The sequence below is a fragment of the Dermacentor variabilis genome, chromosome 9 (genome assembly GCF_050947875.1).
Source record: "Dermacentor variabilis isolate Ectoservices chromosome 9, ASM5094787v1, whole genome shotgun sequence".
Taxonomy (NCBI): Eukaryota; Metazoa; Arthropoda; class Arachnida; order Ixodida; family Ixodidae; genus Dermacentor; species Dermacentor variabilis.
Window position 1 is genome coordinate 101,292,883 of NC_134576.1, and position 17,229 is coordinate 101,310,111.

At 45.6% G+C, this 17,229-nt stretch overlaps 1 protein-coding gene across 1 annotated transcript in view; it reads left to right on the plus strand.

The window, feature by feature from the left end:
• Positions 1 to 17,229, plus strand: part of LOC142557181 (lysosomal alpha-mannosidase-like) — a 210,057-nt gene that overhangs the window by 21,666 nt on the left and 171,162 nt on the right. The window contains exons 8-9 of the mRNA XM_075668853.1: positions 13,565 to 13,612; positions 14,156 to 14,196. The gene's annotated coding sequence lies outside the window, so the exon portion shown is untranslated. The remainder of the gene's footprint in view (positions 1 to 13,564; positions 13,613 to 14,155; positions 14,197 to 17,229) is intronic.

Genomic DNA, 17,229 nt, shown 5'->3' on the forward strand with positions numbered 1-17,229 from the left:
TGGAATCCCCCATACAATGCACAGAACATATGTTTCAATAAAGAACAATCTCAAAACAACAACTCAAAATCTCTGAAGTACTTGACTCGTCGGGAATCGTTGATATGCTCTTTTTAGATTTTAGCAACGCGTTCGATAAGGTACCCCACGAAAAATTAATCTAGAAGCTCGAGTGCATTGCACTCTAAAAACAAAGAGAGTTCCGGGCACTCTCTTTGAGGGAGTTGCGGCTTGTCCCATATTTCACTCTCTTTTCGAGAGTAGATCGACCATCTTTGACAGAGAGTACGTCAACTCCTGTTGACTGAGTTTTGTTACTCCACCGCAAGGGATTGCTAGTACTCTTCTGCAGAGTGATAATACTCTTCCCACAGGGAGTGCTAATACTCTCACCGCAGGACTAATGGCACTCCACCAGACCGAGTACTTCTACTCCCCCAAACAGAGTGCTAGTGCTCTTCCCAATTTCCAGTCCAATAAGTCGTGGCCACGCATGCAGGCAGGAAATCAGATCAAATTAGGGCTGCTGATATACCGTTCCCTAGGCGGCTCCTCGGAGTCAGTGGCCCAATTCCAAGCGGCCTTCATAGTAGGCGTGAGCAAAGTTATGCAGAATTTTAGTCCTTTTTCCTGGCTATTTGCTGCCTACCATGAGGCGTGACTGCTCGGAATCGGCCTATGCGTATGCGTCCCGAACGCCACTGCGGAGAAGAAAAAACCTTTAATCCGCAATTATTTTCGCAAATTTCACAATCAGGAGTCACATAATCTAATTAGAACGCAATAGTCAAGGGAATCACACACTTACGAAGAACCACAGTGCTCTATACGTCACCTGGATTCGAACCCGCGTACACTCGCATGTATACAATTCAAAGCACACATCCTAACCATTACACCACAGAGCCACCACGCCCAGTGGTGTTCTTTTAGAGGTTATATATATCATTATCATCATCAGCAGCAGCCTGGTTACGCCCACTGCAGGGCAAAGGCCTCTCCCATACTTCTCCAACAACCCCGGTCATGTACTAATTGTGGCCATGCCGTCCCTGCAAAATTTCTTTATCTCATCCGCCCACCTAACTTTCTGCCGCCCCCTGCTACGCTTCCCTTCCCTTGGGATCCAGTCCGTAACCTTTAATGACCATCGGTTATCTTCCCTCCTCATTACGTGTCCTGCCCATGCCCATTTCTTTTTCTTGATTTCAACTAAGATGTCATTAACTTGCGTTTGTTCCCTCACCCAATCTGCACTTTTCTTATCCCTTAACGTTACACATATCATTCTTCTTTCCATAGCTCGTTGTGTCGTCCTCAATTTGAGTAGAACCCTTTTAGTAAGCCTCCAGGTTTCTGCCCCGTAGGTGAGTACTGGTAAGACACAGCTATTACATACTTTTCTCTTGAGGGATAACGGCAACCTGCTGTTCATGATTTGGGAATGCCTGCCAAACGCACTCCAGCCCATTCTTATTCTTCTGATTATTTCCGTCTCATGATCCGGATCCGCCGTCACTACCTGCCCTAAGTAGATGTATTCCCTTACGACTTCCAGTGCCTCGCTGCCTATTGTAAATTGCTGTTCTCTCCCGAGACTGTTAAGCATTACTTTAGTTTTCTGCATATTAATATTTAGACCCACTCTTCTGCTTTGCCTCTCCAGGTCAGTGAGCATGCATTGGAATTGGTCCCCTGAGTTACTAAGCAAGGCAATATCATCAGCGAATCGCAAGTTACTAAGGTATTCTCCATTAACTTTTATCCCCAATTCTTCCCAATCCAGGTCTCTGAATACCTCCTGTAAACACGCTGTGAATAGCATTGGAGATATCGTATCTCCCTGCCTGACGCCTTTCTTTATTGGGATTTTGTTGCTTGCTTTACGGAGGACTACGGTGGCTGTGGAGCCGCTATAGATATCTTCCAGTATTTTTACATATGGCTCATCGACACCCTGATTCCGTAATGCCTCCATGACTGCTGAGGTTTCGACAGAATCAAACGCTTTCTCGTAATCAATGAAAGCTATATATAAGGGTTGGTTATATTCCGCACATTTCTCTATCGCATGATTGATAGTGTGAATATGGTCTATGGTTGAGTATCCTTTACGGAATCATGCCTGGCCCTTTCCTTGACAGAAGTCTAAGGTGTTCCTGATTCTATTTGCGATTACCTTAGTAAATAGTTTGTAGGCAACGGACAGTAAGCTGATAGGTCTATATATTTTTAAGTCTTTGGCGTCCCCTTTCTTATGGATTAGGAATATGTTAGCGTTCTTCCAAGATTCCGGTACGCTCGAGGTCCTGAGGCGTTGCGTATACAGGGTGGCCAGTTTCTCTAGAACAATCTGCCCACCATCCTTCAACAAATCTGCTGTTACCTGATCCTCCCCAGCTGCCTTCCCACTTTGCATATCTCCCAATGCTTTCTTTACTTCTTCCGGTGTTACCTTTGGGATTTCGAATTCCTCTAGACTATTTTCTCTTCCATTATCGTCGTGGGTGCCGCTGGTACTGTATAAATCTCTATAGAACTCCTCAGCCACTTGAACTATCTCATACATTTAGTAATGATATTGCTGGCTTTGTCTGTCAACGCATACATCTGATTCTTGCCTATTCCTAGTTTCTTCTTCACTGCTTTTAGGCTTCCTCCGTTCCTGAGAGCATGTTCAATTCTATCCATATTATAGTGCCTTATGTCAGCTGTCTTACACTTGTTGATTAACTTGAAAAGTTCTGCCATTTCTATTCTAGCTGTAGGGTTGGACGCTTTCATACATTGGCATTTCTTGATCAGATCTTTCATTTCCTACGGTAGCTTACTGGCATCCTGTCCAACGGAGTTACCACCGACTTCTATTGCACACTCCTCAATGGTGCCCATAAGATTGTCGTTCATATCTTCAACACTAAGGTCCTCTTCCTGAGTAAGAGCCGAATACCTGTTCTGTAGCTTGATCCGGAATTTCTCTATTTTCCCTCTTACTGCTCACTCACTGATCGGCTTCTTATGTACCAGTTTCTTCCATTCCCCCCTCAAGTCTAGGCTAATTCGAGTTCTTACCATCCTATGGTCACTGCAGCGCACCTTGCCTAACACGTCCACATCTTGTATGATGCCAGGGTTAGCGCAGAGTATAAAGAATTATTTCATTTCTAGTCTCACCATTCGGGCTCCTCCACGTCCACTTTCGGCTATCCCGCTTGCGGAAGAAGGTATTCATTATCCGCATATTACGCTGTTCTGCAAACTCTACTAAGAACTCTCCCCTGCTATCCCTAGAGCCTATGCCATATTCCCCCACTGACTTGTCTCCAGTCTGCTTCTAGCCTATCCTGGCATTGAAGTCACCCATCAGTATAGTGTATTTTGTTATTAAGTTTCACATCAAGACCTGGCACTCTCTCGTTAATGCTATAGAATTCCTGTATGTTACCAGCTATATCCTTATTAATCAGGAATCCGACTCCTAGTTCTTGTCTCTCCGCTAAGCCATGGTAGCACAGGACGTGCCCGCTTTTTAGCTCTGTGTATGCTTCTTTTGTCCTCCTAACTTCACTGAGCCCTATTATATCCCATTTACTACCCTCTAATTCCTCCAATAGCACTACTAGACTCGCCTCACTAGATAACGTTCTAATGTTAAACGTTGTGAGGTTCAGATTCCAATGGCAGCCTGTTCAGACGCAGGTATTCTTAACACCCTCTGCTGCGTCATGCGTCTGACCGCCACCGTGGTCAGTTGCTTCGCAGCTGTTGCGGACTGAGGGCCGGGGTTTGATTGTTGTATTCATATAGGACGTTGTGGCCAAGTACTGCACCAGGGTGGCCAATCCTGCTCTGGCGAGGGAGTGCGTTACCGGTTCTGGTCACCAGGATCAGGCTGCACTCCAGGCCTGTTTTAAATTTTATCAACACGCAGATTTTTTTCCCTTTTTTTTATCTGGTGGAAAATTGCACGGCACCGGGATTCAAACCATGGTCTTCTTGCACGCGAGGTGGATACTCTACCTCTGTTCCACCGCTGCACCTGAAAGCTCCGCCTTCACTGGCTCTGCGTCATGATGTGACGTTGTGTTGTCTACACCCATTTGTCTTGGAGCCAGTGCATGACGCTAGCTGCCTGGCCATCAAGCCCCAACTAGAGCTATCCAAGCAGTGTGCGTTGCGAACGTTCTGTCACAGTGCTAAGCGTGTCCGGTAATCTGGTAAACGCGGGAAAGCTGGGCATTTTGACGGATTAGCAGAGGCATAAACTAAAGCCCTACCATACTACTGCTGCTGTGAGGAAGGGGCTTTAGCGTAACTGTGAACAGCCTGAGAGGCCTGCATGGAGAAGCCACCTGGTGGCGTCAGAGTTTAACCAGTCAAACACAGAGCTAGTAATGCTGTGACCAAGTGTAAAACATTTTATACATTGAAAAAGATGTGTTCATGATTATGCTGCTACCGAAAATTTACACCAGCAGCAAAGTAGAATACACTTGGTTACAGCTATATTAACTCTGAGTCTGGTTGAGCTATGTCCCACCAGGTGGCTGCACCGTGCAAGCCGTTCACATTTGCACCTCCGCTCATCCAGCAAAATGCCCAGTCCACTTGCGCTTGCGTTCACCCAAATAGCGGACATGCTGGAACTCGATATTGTGGTAGTAATCCTCCGGCATGGAGTGATGGCCCCAAGCTCATAGATCCAGGCACCGATCGCATATCGACAACAAGCGCTGCAGCCACTCTGCTCACCTGTTGCTTTGCAGACGGACACAGTGTCGCAGATTGACATGTTGCCATTAGCTAGGTCTGCAACCTACAACGTTGCAAGGGCAATTCATGGTCCTTGCGAAAAGAAGCCTTGAGACTAACACTCACCGTGCAGCTCGCATCAACATGAAGCATGTTATAACACAAGCAGACAACACTTCATGGGCTGGAAGTGCTTGAGTGTAGTGATAAATTTTGGTTGTGCAATCTCTTTAACTTACTTTTTGTTTTATCAAAACAAGTTAACCAACATTCCAACTATTACGAACAACATATGCTCACCATAAATTTGAAAAAATTGTCAATGGTGCAATTTGGGTAGCCATCGGACATGTTGCCCGACTGACCTCACACGCACGTAGAATGTAGATTGTAATGGGGCGGCTGGAAACTCAGGGGAACAACGCTGCTGTGATCAGTAGATATGCCCATCTTAAGGCGAAAGCCTTAAGTGGCTTGCTGCAACGGCTCATATCAGAAAAAAGCAGCGTCTACTCCAATGAGGCAAAAGATACATCATCAGGAATGGCTCGTGCTCCTGTAAGCAAGCAAAGATGCATTGGCTGAATATGAATGAACAAACAAAGGAAATAAAGAAAGAAAGAACGAAAGACAGAACAAACAAAAGAACATAGAAGCTGAGAACAAAAAGAGAAAGAAAGATAGAGAGAACAAACGAAATTTAAGTAGTGCATTATGTGCTTGCATTGATTGATTATACCTATTCTTAAGGCGCTAAAAATTAACACACAGCACCCAAGAGAGGACAACGGGACAGAGCGCCACTCACAACCGCTTTATTTTCACAAAAGAAATGTACATATATACTGTACATATATGCCAAACATATATATATGTGGTGTAACTTGCGTGCCTCTTATGCTCACGCATCGGTCTGTTTCACCATATTAAATGCCGATGCACATTCAAAAAACCTTTGGCTGAGAGACAGCACTTGTGTCACACTCTTGATATTGTAAGGATGCCAATTGTAAGTCCCACTGTAAGGATGCCAATTTGAAGAAAGTTTGACATATAGAAGTATTTATTTGATACCCACCTGGAAGAAAAGGCAATTGCGTCTTTTTAAGAATAGTTTCTTTCTCTGGGTGGTTCAGTGTGTCGTTCGGATGGAAGCTTATATTTTTGGAGAAATGCCCTTAATGAAAGAATGAGGGCTGTTACACAAGTAAGTACAATGACACACACAAGTCATAGCTTTAAACTGCTGACGGGTGTTTAGAGCACTGCTTATTTTATGCCTCTTCTGAAAGACTCACCAGAAAGCTGAAATACAAGGGCATAAACTGTGAGATATAAACTTTATGGGGTTGCATTCTAAGCTAAGTGGTTGGAAGACATCTGTTTAGTTTTCCATAGAATGAATGAGTCTCTGTCAAGCTGTCACGTCATGTTTTTCTTGAGCTGAGTTTGCTTCCTAGAATGTTTCCTAGAATTCTGCTATATTCAACGTCATCTTTTATTATGCTGTCGAGGTGCCGTAAGTCAGTGCTATATTCAAAGATGTAACTTTTCTGTGCGTGTATTTTGAAAATGGTGTGCATCATACCCACAAAAGCTTTCTCTGTGCCTTACTTTGAGTGATACAAATTACATGAACTAATAATTTCTGAAACCAGTGGATCCTTACTGTGGATAGGTACATTTAAAAGGTGTCAGAAATAATGGTGCTATAGTCAAATGTGTGACATTTGCAGGTGATGCTGCAAGCAGAGAAGCACTGATAAGCCGTTCAGCCAAGCTTCAGGATCTAGCTGACGTCTATTACATTTACCACAATGTTCACCGCTATATTGTTAGCAGCATTTTTAAGTTTTACTTTTGCCGTCTTCCGATATTCTGCTTATGTATGCCAGCTTATCTAATTCACTTTAGAATTCAATCTCATGAAATGGCCTCTGTTTATGACTGGTGGCTTAATTTTTATAAGTAGCAGTTCTTAACAGAGTGCTAATAATTAATTTGGTAATCTACTTTTGCAACAAGGCTTCTCTACAGAGAACCAATTTCATCCCAGAAAGGTCTAGTGGCTTAGGTCAGAAAATTGAAAAGGTTCCTGAAATTACTTTCTTGGAACTGAGCATCATGCTGAAATGTGTGCAATTCCTTTCACTGATGATATTCCGTCCCCCCCAAAAACATGTTTCAGAAGAACCTAATATAAACTAAATATTAGATGGAAAAAAATTTTCATGTTTGTGAAACTATTGGAGTTAGCAAGTGATCACTTATGTAAGATTGTACGATTCCTGCAGCAGGCAGCGGAATAATAATTGTCTTGTGTGTTGATGGCAGCATTGTCTACAGATTGGAAAATTTTCTAACTCCACTCAAAAAGTGTTTCAGTACCCTTTTATAACATAATCAGGCTGCACCTATTGGAGACGTAAGTCATATTTGCTGTGACTCAGAAAAGAATAGTGAATTTGTGACTGCAGCAGACTCTTTCAAATGAGCTCTGCTAAGCTGAATTTTCTGATAAGCTTAGCTTCCGGTGTTTCTTATAGGGACACTGAAACAATTTTGACAATTTTGTACAAATGTACTGAGTCGTTAGGTTAGGCCCTTCTAGTCATTAAATGATGCATTTAGGCGCTCCATGTGAAGCTTGTAATTTGACGTAAGGTATTACAAATGCTGATCACTACCAATTGCAGCGGCGCTTCTCTCCCGAGTTTTCAGCTGCCCCCTGCCAACTGACGTAGTTAGCTCAGTTGACGCCACTTGGTCGAGTTACCCAGTAGGCTACCCAGGTTATGTCATCGATAATTTTTCGAACTTTATCGTGAACAAATGTTGCTTATAATAGCTGGAATGTTGGTTAATTTGTTTCTATAAAAATGTAACAGAAACGGACTACACACTGACAATTTGTCACTACACTCAAGCACTTCCGGCACACAACAAGTGTCGTCTGCTTCTGTCACAACATTCTCTGTGTTGACGTGACCTGCACAGTCAGTATTAGTCTCGAGCTTTCTTTTCGCAAGTGCCATGGATCATCCTTGTTACATTGCGGGCTGCAAATCTAGCGATCGTTGACGTGTCAAGCTGCGGCATCGTGCCCCTCTGCAAGGCAACTTGCGAGCGAAGTGGCTACGACACATTGGGCTGTCAGTATCCAATCGGGCGCCAGCGTCTACACATTTGGAGGTCGTACACCATGCAAAGACAAACTCTAGCACTCCCCGAACAAGAATGCTTTAACAATGAGGATACGCGTCTTTGCATTGCCAAAAGAACACTTAGCTTAACTTCTGACAAACATGTTTCATTTCTAAGGTGTGCAGCCACTTCACATCAAATTATGATATCATCCTTATGCGATATTTAAAAATGATATTTAAAAAAATTTTGTTTACGAATTATTGATGCATTTATGTAATGTATGTTGATGACTTAGCTGGTACATGACTTGGAAAAATGAACGGCGCTAAAAACAGGGCCAAACAAAAACAAGATAGCACACTATTGTGTGTGTCTTTCGCAGGCCAGACTTGTTGCAGCCCAGGTAACAGTGAAGATAAGCGTTGTTTTCGAGTCAGATCTTCTAGCGAGTGGTACGGCCACGGCTACGTACAGAAGAGGGCTGGCATTATTGTGCAAGTCGGCTATCACTCAATCATGCTTTCGGTGTTGTGAGCATGCTATATTACTCTACATTTAAAAATACAGGAACGAAGCTTTGCATTAAAACTTCGATAGTATGATATGTTGCAAGTTTCACTCACTTTTGATGCCTTGCTGTCCTACTTGTTTGAAGAGATGTTTGGAAGTAACTTGTGATTATGGTGTTGTACATAGTCATCACGTGACGCATATTGTTGTTCGATCACACTCGGGAACTGATGAGGCAGACAGTGTGAAGCAGGGCTGCTTCCTGTTTAGAAGCTTCTGTGAAAATTACGGCATCCATAGTTCACAGTAAAATAAGGGCCAGTAGCTCCGAGAGATTTGAAAGTGTCGTGTCTGGTGACACCCGTCTATTCTGAATATTGCTGAGACGTTTAATTAGGATGCGCTCTCTGCAACAAGCAGCACGTGTTACGATGGGGTAGGTGAGCCTCAGCTAGACAACTAGCCACAGCCGTCTCGTGTTGAGCATCGGGCAATGACGAGACGCTCTCCCTAGGTCCATAATTATCTGCCAACTTCATTCATGACGCCTTTTACGCATGTGTCCCCACTCCCCTTCTTGTATCTATCACCCCGCTCCCCTTCTTAATATTGTAAGGAAGATGACGAATGTGCGCACAGAGTCGGCAGCATCGGCAGCATCAAGCGCGCAGCAGAGGCTCGAGCTCGGGAACTGCTCGGTGCATCCCAGGACCGGCGGTCGCTACGAACCCGAATAAACCTCCTTTATAAGTGGTTGAGGTGCGGGGTAACGTTCCACTCTACCATCCTGGAACTCCGTTCTCGGACGCTACCCTCTGCCATGCCGGACGCCGACCAGCAGACTCTTCCTACGCCGCCCGTCCCTTGCGCTGGCACCGTTCGCCAGCGGGAGCCTCCCATCTTCAGCGGAACCGACGACAACGACGTTGAAGAGTGGCTGTCGTTCTACGAACGGGTGAGCGTTCACAAGAAATGGAATGACTCGGACAAGCTGGCCTACGTCTCATTCTACCTCGCGGGCGTGGCCAGTCTCTGGTTCACAAATCATGTAAGGGATATCCGAACGTGGTCGGCGCTCAAGACTTCGATTACAGAAGTATTTGACCGACCCGCCGTCAGGAAACTCCGAGCCGAGCAGCGTTTGCGTACATGCGCACAGGACACGGGTGAGACATTCACCAGCTATATAGAAGACGTTTCTTGATGTGTGCAGGCGCGTGAACGCTGCCATGACGGAAGCGGAAAAGATCAAGCACGTCATGAAGGGAATCGACGATGACGCGTTCCAAATGCTTCTGGCCAAGGACCCGCGCACTGTTGGCGACGTCATCAGCCTGTGCCAGAGCTATGATGAATTGCGTAAGCAGCGAGCTCTGACAAGGCGACATTCCACACCAAATGCGGCATCACTCTGCAGCCTTACCACCGGCCCAGAACAAGCCTCCCTGATAACGCAAATCAAGGATTTTGTCCGCGAAGAAATCGCACGACAGCTATCTCTGGTGTCCGTCACTCAGGAGTCTGCCAGCACTTTGCCGTCTCATCTCCATAACGTGATCCATGAAGAGGTCGCGGAAGTGCTGCCGGCTATTCACCAGCAGGATGTCGTGACTACACCAGTCACTTATGCTACGGTTGCTGCAATGGCCCCTCGCAGTGTGCCCGTGCGTCGCTTCCCGCAGCCTGTGCACCGCCCTCCCCCTCCCGTCCCCCGGACCACCACTGCCGTCGCTAACCCGTGGCCTACGCCGGACAATCGCCCTATATGTTTCGCATGTAGGTATCCCGGTCATGTCGCAAGGTTCTGCCGCCGCCGATCGCAGGCGTTCGACGAAGATCGACGAGCGCCCTATGTGCCGCCTGATTCAAATGCGCCTTACGAACCATTCGGCCCATCACCAGCTCTCTCCCCGACTGATCGCCGTCCTCGCTCCGAAAGCCTATGGTCCCCCTCCCCACGTCGTCGATCACTTTCCCCTATGCGTCGACGACCCGTCTCTAACGAAGAGGGAAACTAGACGACGCAGTTCCTGAGGCAAGAACTGCGCAAGTGTCGACTTGCCGAAGTCCTCCTCCTTTACCTGCCAATGTCATTGATGTGTTTATCGAAGATGTCGCTACAGTCGCCTTAGTCGATACCGGTGCCGCTATTTTAGTTATGGATGCTAGGTTTTGCCGTTCGCTTCGCAAAGTGACGCCATCTCTGTCTGGATTGTCGCTCCGAACGGTGAGTGCTCAACCCATTCGCCCTAACGCTGCTTGTACTGCCCGTGTGATCATACAGGACGTTTTGTACACGATTGAATTCACAGTTCTTTCATCGTGCTCCCACGCCGTTATTCTAGGATGGGATTTTCTCTCTCGCCACAATGCCATCATCAATTGCGCTCGGGCTGAGATTGAACTTTTGAACCTTGGTGACCTGGCCTCGGTCGATGCTCATCCTGCCGCTAAAATTGTCGTGACAGAAGACACCTGTATCGCCCCGTGCTCGTCAGCATTCGTACCAGTCTTCTGTAGTACCATATCCGATGGGACGGTCTTCTTTATGCCCTCTCATCACTTTGTTACCCGAAAAGTGCTTCCTATGCCCTTTGCAGCTCATGACCTTGCCGCCGGCGTGAGCACGATGCCCATTTACAATCATCTTTCATCTTTCAGTAAAAGCTTGAAATTCGTGCGCAAGGTGGGTTAGTATGCTGGCGTCATCCGCCTTCTCGAAGCTGGGTACTATAGACGTATTACAAGGCGTTCTTAAGGAGCAGTCCAGAGGCAACAAGCATAGCGGTATGTTGTGATCTGAAATGCCTTCAATAATTTCTGTCTGTGCTTGGTGCCCTGAAAAATGATCGCTGATTAGTATAAGGTCAAGGATATTGTTTGCGGAACCTTGCTTACGCGTCGGTTCTAGGATTATTTGGTGCAGGTTAAATGATAACATTAGGTCGAACAGAATTTCTGAAGAAGATGATGTGTGATGCATAGTTATCCAGTCTACGTCTGGAAGGTTAAAGTCTCCCATAAGGATGATTCTAGAGTTGTTAGCATATAGGTGTAGAAACTCATGAATGGCAGAAACGCTCTCATCACCCGAAGAGGGGCTTCTATAGAAGCAACCCACACAAATAGTAGTACTGTTACAAGGAATCCTGCAAAACACGCTTTCAGCACCTGACACATCTGGCAGTAAAACAAATGGAAGGTTTTTCTTAATCACAAGAGCCACGCCACCACCACGGGAACTCCGATCTTTTCGAATGACTGAATAGTTAGGTGGAATGATTTCATGGTTGGAAACATCCAGTGAAAGCCACGTTTCCGTGACGGCGACTATATCAGGTTCGCGATCAGTTAACAGGTTTTCGAAAGATTCTATTTTGTTTAGTAAGCTTCTTGCATTTACATTTATGATTGTTAGTTGTCTTATCGAGCTCTTCTCCGCGTCATTGGCGGGCCGCTTATTTTGCTTGATCCGCTTCGTTTTCTTTAAGGGTTACTTTGTCATTGGTTTCTTCGTCCCAAACAAAGGCGCGACTGTTAATGTACAGTTTGTCGAAGGCAAGGGACACTTTGTCGTGTTTGTCGCGATTTTCTTTGGCACTATTCCAGTTTCTTTCTAATGTCTCGTATTTTAGGAGAAAAATATTCCCCGATGGCAAATTTTGAACCTTTAAGTTTAAAACCTTTCTTCAATGTTGCCGATTTGTCGGGGGAATTTAGAAGTTTAAAAATTACCGGCCTAGTCTTTTTCGTTTGCCGTCTGCCCAACCGGTGTATGCGTTCTATGGTAACTGCAGGGTCCAGCTGTAGGATATCTTGTATGATATCTCCGCTAACTATCTGCTCAAAACTGTCGCTTGTTTCTTCTTCTGATTCCTGTATGCCATAAACAATTAAGTTAGCTCTCCTGCTTCTATTCTCAAGGTCATCGATTTTTTGTTCCATTGTTTCTATTACGCGACACATGCGGGAAATCTCGGTCTGACAAGATTGTACTTTATTTTCTAGAAGTGCAATGGCATCTAATTTGGTCCCTATATCTGCAAGACGTTCTTCCTTTATTTCTTTGGTATCAGCAGCAATTTCCTTTAGTTGCCTAACGATGTCCTTTAGTTCAGGGCCGGGGTTTGTTTCGACGTCTCCCGATAACAGTAGCAACTTCCACAGAAACACAGCCATATCAAACACCCCGTGACATAGCTGCGGGCACGGCAGCACCACCAAAAAACGGTTGCTAGTGCGGAAGCATTTTCCAAAAGGCCTTCTCACCTGCACAACGAAGATGAGGGGATTAGTGCACCGCATGCTAGTAGTACCGCCGTGCCCACTGCCAATGCAGTGCCCGTGCGGGATATATATGGTCCACTCTTGTGGTGGCGCTCGCAGCGGCTTATGCGCCGAACAGTCTGCGCATGTTGCCGTCTCAAGGTGACTTGGTCGATGAAGGTCCGATGATGTCAGCGTATCCCACACGTGGACGAGTGCTTCATTCACCGGTGGGGTGACAAAGGTTATCCCGGGATGGTCGATGCTGCTCTTGGTGCCATGAAAACACAGACCAAGGGCGAGCTGCACAACGAAGATGAGGGGATTAGTGCACCGCATGCTAGTTGTGCCGCCGTGCCCACAGCGTTTGTCGCCATTGTTGTCGTGCTGCGAAACCCATGAAAGGCCGCGCGGGAGCCGATCGGCTTTATATGGCAGAGTTGGGTAAAGGGCAATTATGCCTCTCGATTAGATGCGGGCGGTAAAATGAGGACATGCGCAGTGCAGCGTGGGAACAGGCTTAGTGCAGCCGCGCACTTGGATTGTTGCCATGTCTCGATGCAGCGGGAGGGCATGATTTTGCGTTCACTACTGTTTCTACGGGGGATATGTTTGTGGGTACAAAAAATTGAATCGCTATTCCGGCCTGGCAAAATGGGATGTGCAGCGAAGCTGTTGAAAACCACCACAACTGCTGAGGGCAGTTTGCAATGTATTATACCAGATGCCATATTTATGTGTGGCGTAAGGCTCAAATTACATGTCAATGCGGCCGCATAAAGCGTTTGTATGCAGTGTGCCGGTAGCCCTTACGGTCACTGAACAGTTCTGTAATTTTGTTTCAGTTTCCGTAGTAATGAGTTAATCTTCGTATATTTTGTTTTTGCAGGAGCGAGCAAACAATGGAACTCCAGGGAGGTGCCATCTGCATGAAATGGTAGCGTCCCCTAACTTGTTTCATCATGAGAGCAAATAACGCTGCTTGTGCAATGGTGTTGCGGGGATAGATGCAAACAAGAGGAAGCATACGTAAAATATACAATTGAATACCAATAACTGACTAAAAAACGAGAGTTGGCGACAGCTAAGAAATTGTCGCCGTCAGTTGCAGAACAGATTGGCCTCTTCTCCATAAATAGTGCTGATCCGTGGCAAAGCTCGTTTTACCGACTGCATGGAACTTCGGAAATAAATTTTCAACAGAAACAGAGTGATCCTTCATATCACAGCTAGTTGTTGGACAATGGTAACAAAAAGAAATATTAAAATAAAGAAGTTTTATTTGTTGAGCACAGCTTTCAAAGCTCAGTTTAGGTCTGGGCGGGCAGTCAGGGTGAAGGGGTGATCTTTTCGGAGTGACAGTCGATACGAGACCTTCTATTTATTCTCACCTAATAAGTACATGCAATCGACAAGACCTTGAATAGGAAGACAATGTTTTGCTTTTCCGTCATGACACCGCTTTTCTCTTTCTTTTCAGCACGACGTTTGAGCTTGTTCTCATCGTCGTTGCAGTCATCGGTAAGCGATATTTTGTTTATGCACTCATTTGTGTAGTTGGCTATGGTTAGTGGAACAAAACAATGACCGCTAAATACCTAGCCTAATGTTATATATGTTCTACGCATCGCTTTGAGTCACCGTGGCTTTAGTATTTCAGGTGTACCATTGCTGGCGGGAGGGTATTACATATTTCCAATTGAGATATTGACAATGTACAACAAAGACACAGATATTTGGAACTGGCTGTGGTTGCTTAGTGGATATAGTGTTGGGCCGCTAAGTACGACATTACAGGATCAAATCCTGGCCACAGCGGCCGCATTTCGATGCGGACGAAGTGCAAAGACACCCTTGTACATATATTTATGTGCACGTTAAAGAACCTCAAGTGGTACAAGGCAATCTGGAGTCCACCACTATGGCGTGCCTCATAATCAGATAGTGGTTTTTGCACGCAAAACCCAAATAATTTTTTAAAGCAGACATCGAGATTCAGGCATGTGTAGATGTATGCTAACCTGCAAATTGATCTCAAGCCATGTTCTCGTGATGCAAATACATAAATCTTTAGAAGGATCGACATTTGTGCGAGTTGGCCCTGGTTGAACATCTTGAAGGGGCAGCTATAGTGAAGAAAGAAGGCAGGAACATGTTGCACAACTCAGTTCGATCCGTTAAATTGTGTTAACTTTACTCGGTTTAGTGTGTAATGTCTTGTAGTCTTTGGTCATCTTTTACAAAAGTGACGACAATATTTTCGTGCGATTTCGATGCTTTCTAGCTAGACCACTCACAAGCTACGCCGAAATCAAAACACCAAATCCCGCAAAGAAACAGCGTTGTGGTGGGTGCAACTGCGCCACTCGTGAAGATGAAAACGACGTTAATTGCATTCTCGGGTTTTACGTGCCAGAACTGCAATAGGATTATGAGGCACGCCGTGGTGGTGTGCTCACGTATAATTTTGACTACCTCGGGCTATTTAACGTGCAATCAAAGCACGGTACGTGGGCATTTTGGCATTTCACCCCCGGCAGAACGCATCCGCTGCGGTCACGATTGAGTGCATGCCGTCGGGCTTAGCAGCGCAACGCTACAGCCACTATGTTACCACGGTGGGTGAAGGCAATGCATGCTGCTCGTTGGGGGAATAATTGCGGCCATCAGTGTATTTAGAGATGTATATGTAAATGAATTCACGAATTCCATGCCACTTTTTTCATAGTGGAACTTATGCTTTCTTGCAGACTTTCGAAGAATTAGCAGATACCACGCACCAAATAGCCCTGATAATGGAATATTCCAAATGTTCGGCATTCCAAGGAAAAGATTTGGGATGCTGAACTAAAATACGGCTTGCTACATTTCCTTGAATTGAACAATGTCTCTTATATTCAGCGACTTCTATATCATTCATGGCAGTGGCTTGTAAAGGGAAATTTATGCGTTATGCATGCATTTTAGTAGGTAAATTCAAGTTGGCCCAGAGCTAGAACTTCCTCTTAAGTTTTGATTGCAACAGTAGAAATCCACACTCTCAACAGGATATACGACGTCTCGGGGTGGAGCAGGGAAGCTTTTGCATTGTTGTCTTTCAAACCACGATATGCGTTTAGCTGCCTTTATTGGTGGCCGTCGAGTAACTTTGAGCCAAAAGCCAGAGCTGTTATCAGGGCACTCAAACGAGAATATCCGGGCATTCAAACGAGAGCAAAACGAGGTCATCCGGGCAACCAATCAAAACATTAAAAATGCAGTCTCTGGCCCCGAACTCTTTATACAGGACCCCATTACATATGCTAGTTACTGCCCAAACAAAATATTATAAATATTGCTTCCGAGTTCTTAGTGTTTGTCCACACTATCGCTCAAGCTGTAAGCCCTAGTGGGCTGAACTGTTACTTGTCATTTCCAATGGCAGCGTTCACAGGGCAGCTACAGAGCACCAAATACACACTTCCTTGTCATCTTTTGGCGATGAGTGGTGAACGCCAGCAGCCCGCGAGCGCCGCGGCGCGGGTTTTGCATTACCCCAGGAGATGGCGCCATGCTGTGTGGCGTTTCGTTCAGGCGCTTCTGCATGGAGCGATGGCTTTGCGGTTCTAGTGCTGTGCTGCGAAGCACGAGGGGGCGATGTCAGATGCTGGCCGCGGTGACGGCATTTCAGTGGTGGCTAAATGCAAAAAACACCGGCGCCACGTGCAATGGGGGTACGGTAAACATCTCCTGGTGGTCAAAATTAATCCGGAGTCCCCCACTACGGCGTGCCTCATAATAAAATCATGGTTTTGGCGCGTAGGACTACAGAATTCCTTCTTATTCTATCTGGGCAGTACACCCTGTCGCCCTGGCGGCTTTCGCTGCCTGTCGTGTATCGTTGAGCCGGTTTTCTTTTCCTCGCTGGGTAGCGTCCATATGGCCCAGTGCGGATGTAGAACGCTCCATAAATAAGCATGCCGCTTAGTGCACTACAAGACGGGCGTCGGCCCGAAACCCTGGCTTGCGTGCTGAAGAACTTGTCGTTGGTCAAATAAGTGGCGTTCATGTATCATTGTGATAATGCATCGCTTCTGTTCAATTTATGCATACATATATATAGATATAATAAGCACCTGAACAAAGTATCATTTCAATATTATTAATGAATGGTTAACGAAATGCACTGCAGATTAATTATGTCATAAAGTATTGGCGGAAATAGATAGCCAAGTCTGTCCGTATTGCTGTCGACACTATCAGTAGAAATGTTATAAGCCTACACGCTAGTATTAAACGTACCTTATTATTTCCAGAAACATCACGATTTCGCAGAGTGGCCCTCTGACTCAAGAGCGTGACACTGACAGGAAGATCTCGAGCGTCGAGATCACCGATGCAGCACATAGTATTTAATTAAGCCACATACGAACAACCTGAATTAGACAAAATATTGTGAGCACCTCTCATTCCCAATTTTGTCTCGAATAAAACCACATCTTTGCATGAAATATACCTTGCGAGATTTCCACAAAGGTGATTTGGCACTCGACAGGGATTGAAAATTATATAGGT